We start from the raw sequence: 13350 nt of genomic DNA, 5'->3' as shown, positions 1-13350 counted from the left end.
TTTTTTTCTGTAACTTTTTCTCCCTGCACACAATATAGCTGCACCTCAGAGCAGCTCCACATTGCTTTCTCTGTACAGAACTGATGACACTTAGATTGTCTTCTCTAGCAGCTCCTATGACAATTAAAGCTGAATTTGTTTCTTGGCCTACACAAAAACAAAACAAAACAAAACAAAACAAAAAAAAAAACAACCAAAAGAAACAACAACACACCAAACAAACAAAACAACAACAACAACAAAACAAACAAACACAAGCAACACAAAAATCCCCAAACATCCTCAAAAAAAGCCCCAAAAAATCCCAAAAATATTCCCCAAAATCCCCCAAAAACCCCAAAATAATTCCCCTAAAGAATCCCCAAAAATTACCAAAAATATCCATCCAAAAAACACCCAAAACCATGTGGAAGTGGCGGCCAAATGTAAGGAAAAAACAAAAAAAAAAAAAAAACCAAAAAAACCCCCAAAAATACCCAAGAAAAAATTCCTAAAAAATCGCCAAAAATTAAAAATAAAAAAAAATCCCAAAGAAAATCCCCCCAAAAATTCCCAAAAACCCCCAAAAAATCCCAAATAATCCTGAAAAAAAAAAAAAAAAAAAAATCCTCAAAAAAATCCCTACAAAAATTCCCCAGAAATCCACAATAAATTCCCCAAAAAATATCCCCCCCAAAAAAAAAGAAAAAAAATTCCCCAAAAAAGTCCAAAAATCCCCAAAAAAATCCCAAAAAAATCCCAAACATTACCAAAAACCCCCAAAAATTCGCCAAAATTACCAAAAGTCTTCTCAGAAAACCCCCCAAAAATCATCTGGAGCTGGTGGCAAAAGGTAAGAAAAAAAACCCCAAAAAACCCCCAAAAATTCCCCAAAAATATCCCCAAAAATTGCAAAACTCAAAAAAAAAAAAAAAAAAAATCCCCCCATAAAATCCCCCAACATTTTAAAAAATATCCCCCCAAAACTACCCAAAAACTCCAAAAAAAATTCCCAAAAAAACCCCTAAAATTACCAAAACCCCCCCAAAAATTACCAAAACCCCCCCTAGAAACACCCCAAAAAAACACCCAAAAAATCCCCATAACCAGGCAGCCAAAGATGAAAAAAACCCACAAAAACACCCCAAAAATATCACCAAAAATCCTTAAAAAATATCCCCAAAAAATCCACAAAAACTACCAAAAATATCCCAATAAAATTCCCAAGAAATTCCAAAAACCCCTCAAAAATCCCAGAAAATCCCCAAAAAAGTCCCAAAAAACCCTCAAGAAACCCCAAAAAATATCCCCATAAATATCCCCAAAAAATTCCCAAAAACCCGAAAAAAATTCCCTAAAATCCCAAAACGATTCCCAAAAAATTTCCCCAAAGTACCCCAAAAATTTCCAAAAAAATCCCCAAAATTACCAAAACCCCCCACAAAATTACCAATAATCCTGAAAAAAATTTCCCAAAAAAATCCCCCAAAATTACCAAAAATATTCCCTCAAAAAACTCCAAAAATTAGCTGGACCAGGTGGCCAAAGTGAGAAAATACCCCAAAAAACCAGCCAGAAACACCCCAAAAAATATCCCCAAGAATTATTAAAAACGGCTCAAAATGATGCCCCTTTCACGCCACTGGTAGAAATGGCACAATACCAAAAAAACCTGTACCTGTTCCGTTTTCAGACTGAAGCGACAGGATATTCCTGGCTTCTAGTGCAGCAGGGAAGGGAAAGGTTTGGGTAATCCCGTCTTCATTTAAAGATTTCTTCATGAAAGCCATCACTGCCCTCAACCGGGACATCCACCACAGCCAGGGCATCTAAAATAGGCAGAAAAAAAAAAATCTAAGCAGAGGATCCAGACTAGCAGGAAAAACAGCAGAGGCAGAATGGAACACTCCGAGAATACAAGGCATCTTTTTAATTGATCACAAACTCCCTGGCAGCGCCGGAGCGGCGGGTTCGGGAGGCGCCGGGGCCGGTTCCCCTCAGCGCGGGGAAATCCCCGCACCGCCCTCCCGCGCACGGCCGGCGGCACGGGAGCCCCCGGCAGCAGCCCGGAGCAGCAGCGGCAGCGCCGCGCGGCCCCAGCGCCCGCCCCGATGCCGCCGGGTGCCCGAGCCCCACACTCCGCCCGCCGAGGGAGCGGCGGCACCGCCGGCACCCGAACCGGAAGCGCTGTCACGTTAGCGCCCGCACGTCAGCGGCCCGGGCTCCGCCCACGGCCCCGCACGTCATCGGGTCGGCCCCCCCCGCATCACAGCCGCGGCCCCGCCCCCCGCGTCACAGTGACGGCCACGCCCCCCGCGTCACTGCCGCGGCCCCGACCCTCCCGTCACAGCCGCGGGCCCGCCCCCCTTGTCACAGTGACGGCCACGCCCCCGGAGTCCCAGCCGCGGATCCGCCCCTCGCATCACAGTCAAGGCCCCGCCCCTCGCGGCACAGCGATGGCCATGTTAATGCCTGCCGATCGACTGCTCGGCGATCGACTAGCGATGCCTGCCGATCGATTGCTCGGCGATCGATTCGCGATGCCTGCCGATCGATTGAGCGGCGATCGACTAGCGACGCCTGCCGATCGATCGCTCGGCGATCGACTAGCGATGCCTGCCGATCGATTGCTCGGCGATCGACTCGTGATGCCTGCCGATCGATCGCTCATCCGCTCCGCGATCGACTCGTGATGCCTGCCGATCGATCTCTCTCGGCTCGATTGCTCAGGCCCAGAGCAATGCACCCTAAACCGATCCCCGCCCCTTGGGCTTTGGAACTGCCTGGGGTGTCACGTGGCCCCGTCCCCCGTTTTTAAAGGGGTTTTGGGGTGTTTTGGGGGGTTTTAAGGTTTTTATTGGATTTTTAATTTTTTTTTTTAATTTTGGGTTTTTTTTAGGGGGTTCTGGGGGTTTAGCCCAGCGCTGACCCCGTCCCTCTTCGTTCCATCCCCTGGGACGCTCCCCCGGCCCCGCCCCTGCCCCGCCCCAGCCCTGGCTGCGCACCCGCCGCTAACGCCGCCTTGTGGGCACAGCGCGGTACTGCAGCCGCTGCCGAGCAGCTCCTCTCTCCCCTCCTCACCCGATTGCCGCTGCCAAAACCCAGCCTAAGGCTGAGCTCCCTATCCCCTCAATCTCTGCAAGGAATCGGATTTCTCAATCCGGCAGGGCAGCAATGCTGTTCTCCTCGCCGGAGATCCGGATTGCAGCGGCGCCCCCGCCTTCGCTGCCCGGATGGAGCGGGGAGCGGGGGGTGTGTGTGAATAGAGGGGAGGGTGACGCCGAGTTCGGGCTGCGAGAGCGGCCGCGGCTGCGAGCGTGGGAAGGGCGGCAGTGCTGCCGCCTTGTGGGCACAGCGCGGTACTGCAGCCGCCGCCGCTCCGGCGCCCTGGCAGCGCTGCCGTCCTGTGGGCACAGCGCGGTGCTGCGCGCGTGCCCTTCCGATGATGGGAGCGAGCGCGTGCCGGGACGCTGCCCTGTAGGACTGCCGCCACGCTGCGGAAGTGGCCTCTGCCAGTACTAGAGATGGCGGCCGAGAAGGGCGGAAGTGACGTCTTGCCACTCTCAAGATGGCGGTTTGGCCTGCACTCGTTTGACCTTCTATATATGGCGGCAGTTCCGTGTACCACAACAAAGATGGCAGCCGGGCCGGAAGTGGCCTCTGCCAGTACTAGAGATGGCGGCCGAGAAGGGCGGAAGTGACGTCTTGCCACTCTCAAGATGGCGGTTTGGCCGGCACTCGTTTGACCTTCTATATATGGCGGCAGAAAGGGCGGGAAAATCAAGGACCCCAGTGTGTTTTGGGGGCTGCCTGCCCGCGACGCCGACACCGATCCCCGCGGCGCGATTTTCTGCGGCGTTTCCGAGAGCGCGGACACGGGCTGTGGGCTCAACGGCGCCGCGGGCGCGCGGGAAACGGGCAGGCGCAGACAGGCGGCTGCGGACAGACGCCTTTCTCTGCCGGGGTCCTGTACTGCCGGGGGCGGTACCGAAGGCGGTCCCGGGGGCGGTACCAAGGGCGGAACCAGGGGCGGTACCAAGGGCGGCAGCGACGGCGGTACCCACGGCGGTACCGGGGGCGGTACCGGGCGAGGATCCAGGTGCCGGGCCGTGAGGTGATTCAGGGGCGGGGCCGGGCCCGGCACAGGTGCGCGGGGCCCCAGTGCGGCTGCGCGGGCCGGGGCCTATTTCTATGCGGCCGATCCGCTCCCGGCCCGTTCCGTTCGGGAACACTCGTGCTGGGAGGCGGCGGGATCCTCGTCGGAGCGCTGTGCCAGGGACAGCTCCCGGTTCTGCGCGAATCCTGGGGCGCTCAGGTAGGACTAGGGTCGGGTCTAGGTTTTGGCGGTATTGGCTGGGGGTTCCAGGCGGTGCCGCCTCTCCCCGGGCAGGCAGGGTGCGGGTAGCGGGGCCGGGATCGGGATCGCCGCAGGCAGCAGCAGCAGCCGCCCCGGACGGGCGCTGGGGCTGAGCCCGGCGCTGCCGCTCCCATTCCGTTCCGGCGGCCGCGGCACTCTGGACACGGTCCCGCTGCGGCCGCGGGGAGCCGGGGCTCTGCCGGTAACCGCGCCCGGAAGAACGGCGGCGGGATCTCCCCGTGTAGACGCTGCATCGCGGCTGGACCCGGCCGGGGCGCGGGGGCCGCCGTGCCAGCCCTGGGAGCCCCAAATCCCGGCGCTCCCGGTGCCCCCGTCCCGCGGAGGCCCCGTTCCCGTGCGCGCACAGCCCCGGGGCTGCTGCCCGCGCACCCCTGCGGAACGAGCGGGGCTGGGGCGCGGGACGAGCCGCTCGGCGGGGCCGGGCACGGTTCTGCTCGGGCTGCTTCTCATTCACCTGCCAGATGGGATGCTCCCCCTCTCCCTTGCTTTGCAACTCCAAAAAGCTCTGCAATGGCAAAACCTCTTTTATTAAAACTCGGTTGCGGCTTTTCCTCTTTACTTCCAGGTCACAGGATATACTGGGATTGAGAGGGTTCCTGAAATCCGACTCTCGAGGACACGGCCCGTGGGAGAATTGAACTCACAACCTTGGCACTACCTGGACTGTGCTCCGACTGACTGAGCCCTCTGCATCTCAGGTATGAAACTCCCAAGGATGGGAATCATTGGCTCCAGCAAGGAAACTGCAGCTCCTTCTATTCTGCTAAAGCAGCTTTACACACCAGCCCCTGCCACGGCTGTAGGGTAGAACTGGCTGGCAGCTGGCATGACAGCACCGCATCTTCCCATCCCCTGATTTTCCTGCCCTTTCCAGGATTTACCCAGCAGCTGTAGATTTGCTCTTGCCATGTCTCTTTGTAGGGAGAAGTGAGCAGGACAGGTTCTGAGGCTTCCCTTGCTGCGTGGCCTGAGTTCTTCTGGAGAGTGGCAGGTGGCATTTCCTGCAGGTGAGTGTTGCCCAAATGAAGCAGCTGCTGAAGCTGGGGTTGGTTTTGTGGCCCAGAGCTGCACAGAGGCCTCAGTGCCTCCCTCTCAGTGCCAGCAATGCTCCTTGATGTTTCTGTGTGTCCCAGCTGCGAGGGGCAGGACGAGGCCAGGAGTCCCCGAAAGGCATCCAGCACCTCTTGTCCTTGGGCCCTCGGGGCAAGGGCTGTGCCTGCAGCGTCCTGCCCGTGCCGAGCACACGGCCCGGGATGGGCGCTGGGTGCCCGGCCGGCGCTGGCGCGGACACGGCTCAAGGGCTGCCCGTGGCTCCCGGGCCAGGGGCTGCTCTGAGCAGGCTCCTGGAGATGCTCCAGCCTGGATACAGGCCACTGACAGCCCAAAAGCAGCCCAAGGAGCAGCTGGCGTGTCCTGGTGATGGCGGCACGGGCTGCGTGCAGAGGGGCTCAGACAGCAATTCCTGGTTCCAGCCTCCCAGAGCTCCCAGGCAGCTGCCAGGTGTGTCCTGTCCACCCCAATTGCCTTCCCTTCCCTTCCTGCCTGAGGCCTCGTTCAGCAGCAGCAGCAGCAGCACTGAAGCCAAGGCAGTCTTCCCTCACAGCTATTAAATGCCAACCGACAGCCTGCAGAGATGCCTTCAAATCAAAGGTTCAGGTGGGATGAAGTTTTGTTTGGACGAAGGTGGGAGTTTCCAGGGAGCCAGCTGGAAGTGCAGAAGGGATGGAAAGCTTTCCCAGGTGGGTCCCACTGGAGGTGTGCTGAAGGCAGGGATGTGCACCCTTTGCTGAGGGAAAAGAACTTGCTGAGGCTCTGAAAGGAGCTGAGCTGCTGCAGGGAGAGATGTCCTCCCGTGGGCACGGGGAGCTGCCTTGGCACGGGACCGGAGCGCCCCCGGCCCTGCCTTCTCCTGCTTGAAAATATCACCTGGAGCCCCGGCTCAGGGGGGCTAAATCAGCTGAACTCCAGGCAGCTCTGTCAGCTGCCCCCAGGGACATGGGTGGGGCTGGGGGATGAGGGCTTTAAATAGCCAATTCTTTGGAACAGATGCCTGTCCCTGTCCCGATGCTGCTGAGCTTCCTTGGACGCTCTGCCCGTTCCTGGCACAGCTGGCGTTCAAGGGGCAGCTCTGCACGGGAATATCCACCCTCCAGGAGGCACTGTGAGGTTATGACATTACATATGAGCATTACTGTAGCCAGCCCAGAGCCGGAGGTTTGTTTTAGAAAGAAAATTCTTGGACTCTGCAAAAGTGAAAGCTCAGTTTCTACAAAAACCATCTGGTTGTGGCATTGCACGCTCCAGACACTCTTCTCTCCTTGCCTGAGCAAAAGGTTTTATCTCCTGTACTAAATCAGGAGAAGCACAAAGACAGAATTCCACATTCACCAAGCATTAAATAAGGGCTTCAAAAGAAAAATCAGGGCAGCAGTAACTCTTAAGAGCACTTAGCTTCAAACAGGCAAGCCTCAGAACAGCTGTTCACCTTTAGTGCTGCAGAGGTACTTCCAAGACAGTCACTAGAGGTCAGACATCTAGGTCTTATCGCCTTTATTTGTGGTGTGAAGATTGCCAGCCCTTAAGGCCAGCAGGGCCTCCTGCATCAGGCAGGGCTCAGTGGTGCCTTTACCTGCGGAAGGTCGGCTGAATCCATACAGGTCTCTGTACTGCAAATGCACGTGAACCAGTGGAAGAAAGCTCTCCATGTGCTTCCTCAGGTACTTCCCAGTGGCACTGCTCAGACACCAGAGCTCCAACTGCAGCAGGTGAGTCCTGGAGTGCTGGATCAGCATGGCCACAATGGCCAGGGAGGTGAGTGAGCACTGGGCAAGGCAGTGAGCCTGCACCTCAACACCACCTGTGAGAGCAAGGACTGGCTCACTCTGGAGAGCCTGAAGGAAAACTCGCTCCAAATCTCTTCTGGCCGATGCTGACATCAATTTCCCCAAAGCCTTAATGTGCTCTGTGGACAGCAGAAGTTCTCCTTGCTGGGGCTGTCTTTGGTGGCTGTCTGTAAAGAGCTGCACCAAAGTTTGTCCATAGAAGCTTAACTGCTTCCCTATTTTAGGGGATTTTTTCAGATTTCTGAGAAGCCAAGCCCATCTCAGGAAGTTGCAGCATGGTTAAAGTGATCTCCTTCAGCTGAGCTGCAGTCATGTACATGTGCAGCTCCTCCAGAGCCTGCAGCTGGTGAGACTTCCTGGGATAGACCTGGCTTTGGTCCTTCCCCCCAGTCTGCAGCTCTTCCAGGACACTTTTGGTGATGGCTTTGAAATACTTGGACAAGACGTGTCTGTGATCTCTCGTTTTCAGCAGCTGGAGCACCCCAGAATGGAGGTGAGCTGACAGGAGCTTCACAGTGACAGGGTTCAGACCAGGCTGAGGAACAGAGCGCAGCTCCAACGCCAGGAACCAGCTCTCCAGTGCAGGATGTCTGAAAATCAAGGTGAGTGCATCCTCCAGGGTCTGTAACAAACAGAGGTAACAGCATGACTGAATGGATAATCACAGTGCAGGGTAAAAAATAAACTCATTCATCTGCCTATTTTCCACATTTTATCAGTTACAATTATTGAACATGAAACTGTCTACTAGCTGACCAGAGGATAAAAAATATTAATGAATTACAAGCACATAAATATCATTCTCTCAACATTTATGCTGTGGGATTTATGCTGTTACACTGAACACTCTGGACGTGTCTAAGCTCGTCTGCAGAGAAGAACTGAGTATTCTGGGGTTCATCAACACACTCTAATCTCCACAAATTCACAGAACAGATGAAAGGAGAAAAAATTCCCTCCTCAGGTACATAATTTTCAATAAGGCTTTACACAGGGCTGAGGGAATGCATTTTTTCCTGAAAAGGTGATCTGATTTGAGACTTCTCCTGACCGTGTTCCAGCTCAGGGGTGGGACTGTGGGTGATGCAGCTGGCTCACATCTCCAGACAGTAGTTTAGCAACCTCACGCTCTGCATTCCTAAGTTCCCCTCCAAGAGCTTGACAACAACTCTCTGATCAGCAAAACTATTCCCCAGAGAATCGGCCAAACCCAAGTTTACTAACATGTGCCTCTGTATGCAGGGATTTGGTACCTTGTCATTTGAAGACACTTCTGTCATCAGAGGCTCCTCATCCATGAAGAGATCCCATCAGCCTGATGCTCCTCCTGCTTCTGCTGCTGCTCCAGCTTTATTTCATTGTCCCGGCACAACAAGATGCTCAGCAGGTCCACACAGAGATCAACAAGCTGAGGACCCAAAGTTTTACCAAGCTATGAAAACAAAGACATGTTGGAAGTGAAGAAAAGAGGAGGATGGGAGCAGACAGGTAATTATACAGCAGGAATAGGAGTTAACTAAGAACTACTTAGATTACAACCTCTTCTGGGAGAAGGAACCACCTCCCTTAATAGAAACCTGATTCTAAGAGAAGTCTCAGGTTGCCAAATTAAAATAGTGATAGAATTTCATTTACACATATATATATATTCATTTATACATTATATATATGACATTTGGAGGTACACAGGCCAGTGAATTTTACTCTCTGCAAAGGCTTCCTGGGGAGACCCAGGAGCTGGATTAAAATCTCGAGGTTATTTGCACTCACACTGATCAGCAAGGTAACCCATGCAAAGTAAATCCAAAGCAAATCCTCAATAATAAGAACTGGCATTTGTTTACAAATTACGTGCAGTTTTGTACGGTGCTGTGCAGCCTCAGAGACAAGCACAGAAAAAAGAGCTACAGAACTGGAACCTAAGTTTGAACAGCTAAGTCATTTGTACCTTCTACATGAAAATAAATCAAACATAACCACAATATTATTACAATATTGCTCTTACCCTGCTGAAGTTCTCCACTGTGGATTTCAGGTATAACAGCACATGCTTTACTCCCAACAAAAGCTGGTCAGGTGGGAGCCAGGAAGCCAATTTTGTCTGAACACCACCTTCCAGTAGGGTATTGCTTCCTCTCTCATAGGCTCTCTTTAGCAAAGTGGTAAATGCAGAATCCAGGGGCACAGCAGGTTCTTTGCTCACCTCCTCGTGATTTTTAAACTGTTTAAAGTGAAAAAAAAAAAAATCATAAGAGAAAAACAGCGATGAATATGAAACAAAAATCTCCTCAGCTCCCCATGTTTTGAGATGAGCTCTGAGCTGAACTCAGGTGGAGTGTAGTAGTGTTCACTGCTGGCCTTGGAGAAAAACTCACCAAACCCAGCCCAGGGGGCCTGTGATCCCCAACCCAGCCAGAGGCAACTGCAGGCACTCTGAACTGACACATATAATCTGCACAAGGAAAAAAAAAGGATGCAAAGTAGCCACCTACTCATTAGAACTGATTACCTCTTCTAGATATAGAAAGCCATCCACCCAAGTTTTCTTCTTTTGGCACACTCTGTCACAAACTATAACTGTGTTTGACAATGATCAAATGAGTGTTGATGCCTTTTTTTCTTTCTTTTTTTTTTTTTTTTTTTTTTTTCCTCTGAAATCTCACCTAGGTGCTTTATCTTTATTAAAAAGGAAAGGGCTGTTTGTTCTAATTGTACTAGAAATAAATCAGGTGGTTGAAGAAATAAGTCAGGTGGTTGCACACCTTGTCTGGCTGTGGTGTCTCCCTTCAGCTCTAGGAATCACGCTTATCAAGGTGTCCTGTTTGCAACACAAGCAGAAAAAGGTACCAAAATTCATCTTGGAACTCATATTTATAGAAAGTGGCTAGATTATTTTTTTTAAAGAATCAAAAGATAAAATAACCCAAGTATATTTTTTTTTCCTGTAACTTTTTCTCCCTGCACACAATATAGCTGCACCTCAGAGCAGCTCCACATTGCTTTCTCTGTACAGAACTGATGACACTTAGATTGTCTTCTCTAGCAGCTCCTATGACAATTAAAGCTGAATTTGTTTCTTGGCCTACACAAAAACAAAACAAAACAAAACAAAAAAAAAAAAAAAAACAAGCAAAAGAAACAACAACACACCAAACATCCTCAAAAAAAGCCCCAAAAAATCCCAAAAATATTCCCCAAAATCCCCCAAAAACCCCAAAATAATTCCCCTAAAGAATCCCCAAAAATTACCAAAAATATCCATCCAAAAAACACCCAAAACCATGTGGAAGTGGCGGCCAAATGTAAGGAAAAAACAAACAAAACAAAAAAAAAACCAAAAAAACCCCCAAAAATACCCAAGAAAAAATTCCTAAAAAATCGCCAAAAATTAAAAATAAAAAAAAATCCCAAAGAAAATCCCCCCAAAAATTCCCAAAAACCCCCAAAAAATCCCAAATAATCCTGCAAAAAAAAAAAAAAAAAAAAAATCCTCAAAAAAATCCCTACAAAAATTCCCCAGAAATCCACAATAAATTCCCCAAAAAATATCCCCCCCAAAAAAAAAGAAAAAAAATTCCCCAAAAAAGTCCAAAAATCCCCAAAAAAATCCCAAAAAAATCCCAAACATTACCAAAAACCCCCAAAAATTCGCCAAAATTACCAAAAGTCTTCTCAGAAAACCCCCCAAAAATCATCTGGAGCTGGTGGCAAAAGGTAAGAAAAAAAACCCCAAAAAACCCCCAAAAATTCCCCAAAAATATCCCCAAAAATTGCAAAACTCAAAAAAAAAAAAAAAAAATCCCCCCATAAAATCCCCCAACATTTTAAAAAATATCCCCCCAAAAATCAGCTGGAGCTGGCAGCCATAGGGGAGAAAGAACCCCAAAAAACTACCCAAAAACTCCAAAAAAATTCCCAAAAAAACCCCTAAAATTACCAAAACCCCCCCAAAAATTACCAAAACCCCCCCTAGAAACACCCCAAAAAAACACCCAAAAAATCCCCATAACCAGGCAGCCAAAGATGAAAAAAACCCACAAAAACACCCCAAAAATATCACCAAAAATCCTTAAAAAATATCCCCAAAAAATCCACAAAAACTACCAAAAATATCCCAATAAAAATTCCCAAAGAAATTCCAAAAACCCCTCAAAAATCCCAGAAAATCCCCAAAAAAGTCCCAAAAAACCCTCAAGAAACCCCAAAAAATATCCCCATAAATATCCCCAAAAAATTCCCAAAAACCCGAAAAAAATTCCCAAAATTACCAAAACCCCCCCACAAAATTACCAATAATCCTGAAAAAAATTTCCCAAAAAAATCCCCCAAAATTACCAAAAATATTCCCTCAAAAAACTCCAAAAATTAGCTGGACCAGGTGGCCAAAGTGAGAAAAATACCCCAAAAAACCAGCCAGAAACACCCCAAAAATATCCCCAAGAATTATTAAAAACGGCTCAAAAATGATGCCCCTTTCACGCCACTGGTAGAAATGGCACAATACCAAAAAAACCTGTACCTGTTCCGTTTTCAGACTGAAGCAACAGGATATTCCTGGCTTCTAGTGCAGCAGGGAAGGGAAAGGTTTGGGTAATCCCGTCTTCATTTAAAGATTTCTTCATGAAAGCCATCACTGCCCTCAACCGGGACATCCACCACAGCCAGGGCATCTAAAATAGGAAGAAAAAAAAAATCTAAGCAGAGGATCCAGACTAGCAGGAAAAACAGCAGAGGCAGAATGGAACACTCCGAGAATACAAGGCATCTTTTTAATTGATCACAAACTCCCTGGCAGCGCCGGAGCGGCGGGTTCGGGAGGCGCCGGGGCCGGTTCCCCTCAGCGCGGGGAAATCCCCGCACCGCCCTCCCGCGCACGGCCGGCGGCACGGGAGCCCCGGCAGCAGCCCGGAGCAGCAGCGGCAGCGCCGCGCGGCCCCAGCGCCCGCCCCGATGCCGCCGGGTGCCCGAGCCCCACACTCCGCCCGCCGAGGGAGCGGCGGCACCGCCGGCACCCGAACCGGAAGCGCTGTCACGTTAGCGCCCGCACGTCAGCGGCCCGGGCTCCGCCCACGGCCCCGCACGTCATCGGGTCGGCCCCCCCCGCATCACAGCCGCGGGCCCGCCCCCCGCGTCACAGTGACGGCCACGCCCCCCGCGTCACTGCCGCGGCCCCGACCCTCCCGTCACAGCCGCGGGCCCGCCCCCCGCGTCACAGTGACCCACGCCCCCCGCGTCACTGCCGCGGCCCCGCCCTCCCTCCAGCCCGGGCCCGCCCCCCTCACAGTGACGGCCACGCCCCCGTCCAGCCGCGGATCCGCCCCTGCATCACAGTCAAGGCCCCGCCCCTCGCGGCACAGCGATGGCCATGTTAATGCCTGCCGATCGACTGCTCGGCGATCGACTAGCGATGCCTGCCGATCGATCGCTCGGCGATCGACTCGTGATGCCTGCCGATCGATTGCTCGGAGATGGACTAGCGATGCCTGCCGATCGATCGCTCGGCGATCGACTAGCGATGCCTGCCGATCGATCGCTCGGCGATCGACTCGTGATGCCTGCCGATCGATCGCTCCGCGATCGACTCGTGATGCCTGCCGATCGATTGCTCCGCGATCGACTCGTGATGCCTGCCGATCGATCTCTCTCGGCTCGATTGCTCAGGCCCAGAGCAATGCACCCTAAACCGATCCCCGCCCCTTGGGCTTTGGAACTGCCTGGGGTGTCACGTGGCCCCGTCCCCCGTTTTTAAAGGGGTTTTGGGGTGTTTTGGGGGGTTTTAAGGTTGCTTTAGGGTATTTTGATGGGATTTTTTAAAGTTTTTATTGGATTTTTAATTTTTTTTTTTAATTTTGGGGTTTTTTTAGGGGGTTCTGGGGGTTTAGCCCAGCGCTGACCCCGTCCCTCTTCGTTCCATCCCCTGGGACGCTCCCCCGGCCCCGCCCCTGCCCCGCCCCAGCCCTGGCTGCGCACCCCCCGCTAACGCCGCCTTGTGGGCACAGCGCGGTACTGCAGCCGCTGCCGAGCAGCTCCTCTCTCCCCTCCTCACCCGATTGCCGCTGCCAAAACCCAGCCTAAGGCTGAGCTCCCTATCCCCTCAATCTCTGCAAGGAATCGGATTTCTCAATCCGGCAGGGCAGCAATGCTGTTCTC

The 13350-nt window shown here is 51.9% G+C and overlaps 2 long non-coding RNA genes across 5 annotated transcripts; one reads left to right on the top strand and one right to left on the bottom strand.

Moving 5' to 3' along the window:
• The first annotated feature begins 4148 nt into the window (after positions 1-4148).
• LOC130262945 (uncharacterized) lies at positions 4149-10018 on the top strand. 4 transcript variants are annotated; one of them, XR_008842169.1, is made up of 6 exons: positions 4149-4294; positions 4923-5857; positions 5961-6096; positions 7075-7802; positions 8443-8688; positions 9868-10018. It is a non-coding gene; the product is annotated as an uncharacterized LOC130262945 (long non-coding RNA). The 4 variants fall into 4 exon arrangements; XR_008842170.1 differs by lacking the exon at positions 9868-10018 and having other exon boundaries at positions 4923-5055; positions 5279-5857; positions 8443-8531; XR_008842171.1 differs by lacking the exon at positions 9868-10018 and having other exon boundaries at positions 4923-5161; positions 5279-5857; positions 8443-8531.
• LOC130262883 (uncharacterized) lies at positions 7737-12244 on the bottom strand. Its single transcript, XR_008842165.1, has 5 exons — positions 11720-12244; positions 9963-10018; positions 9206-9421; positions 8454-8632; positions 7737-7822 (listed from the first exon to the last, which is right to left on the bottom strand). It is a non-coding gene; the product is annotated as an uncharacterized LOC130262883 (long non-coding RNA).
• Between the last annotated feature and the right edge of the window lie 1106 nt (positions 12245-13350).

Source organism: Oenanthe melanoleuca, chromosome 25 (assembly GCF_029582105.1).
Source record: "Oenanthe melanoleuca isolate GR-GAL-2019-014 chromosome 25, OMel1.0, whole genome shotgun sequence".
Taxonomy (NCBI): Eukaryota; Metazoa; Chordata; class Aves; order Passeriformes; family Muscicapidae; genus Oenanthe; species Oenanthe melanoleuca.
The sequence above is the reverse complement of the archived record's forward strand: the minus strand, read 5'-3'. Positions and strand labels throughout refer to the sequence as shown.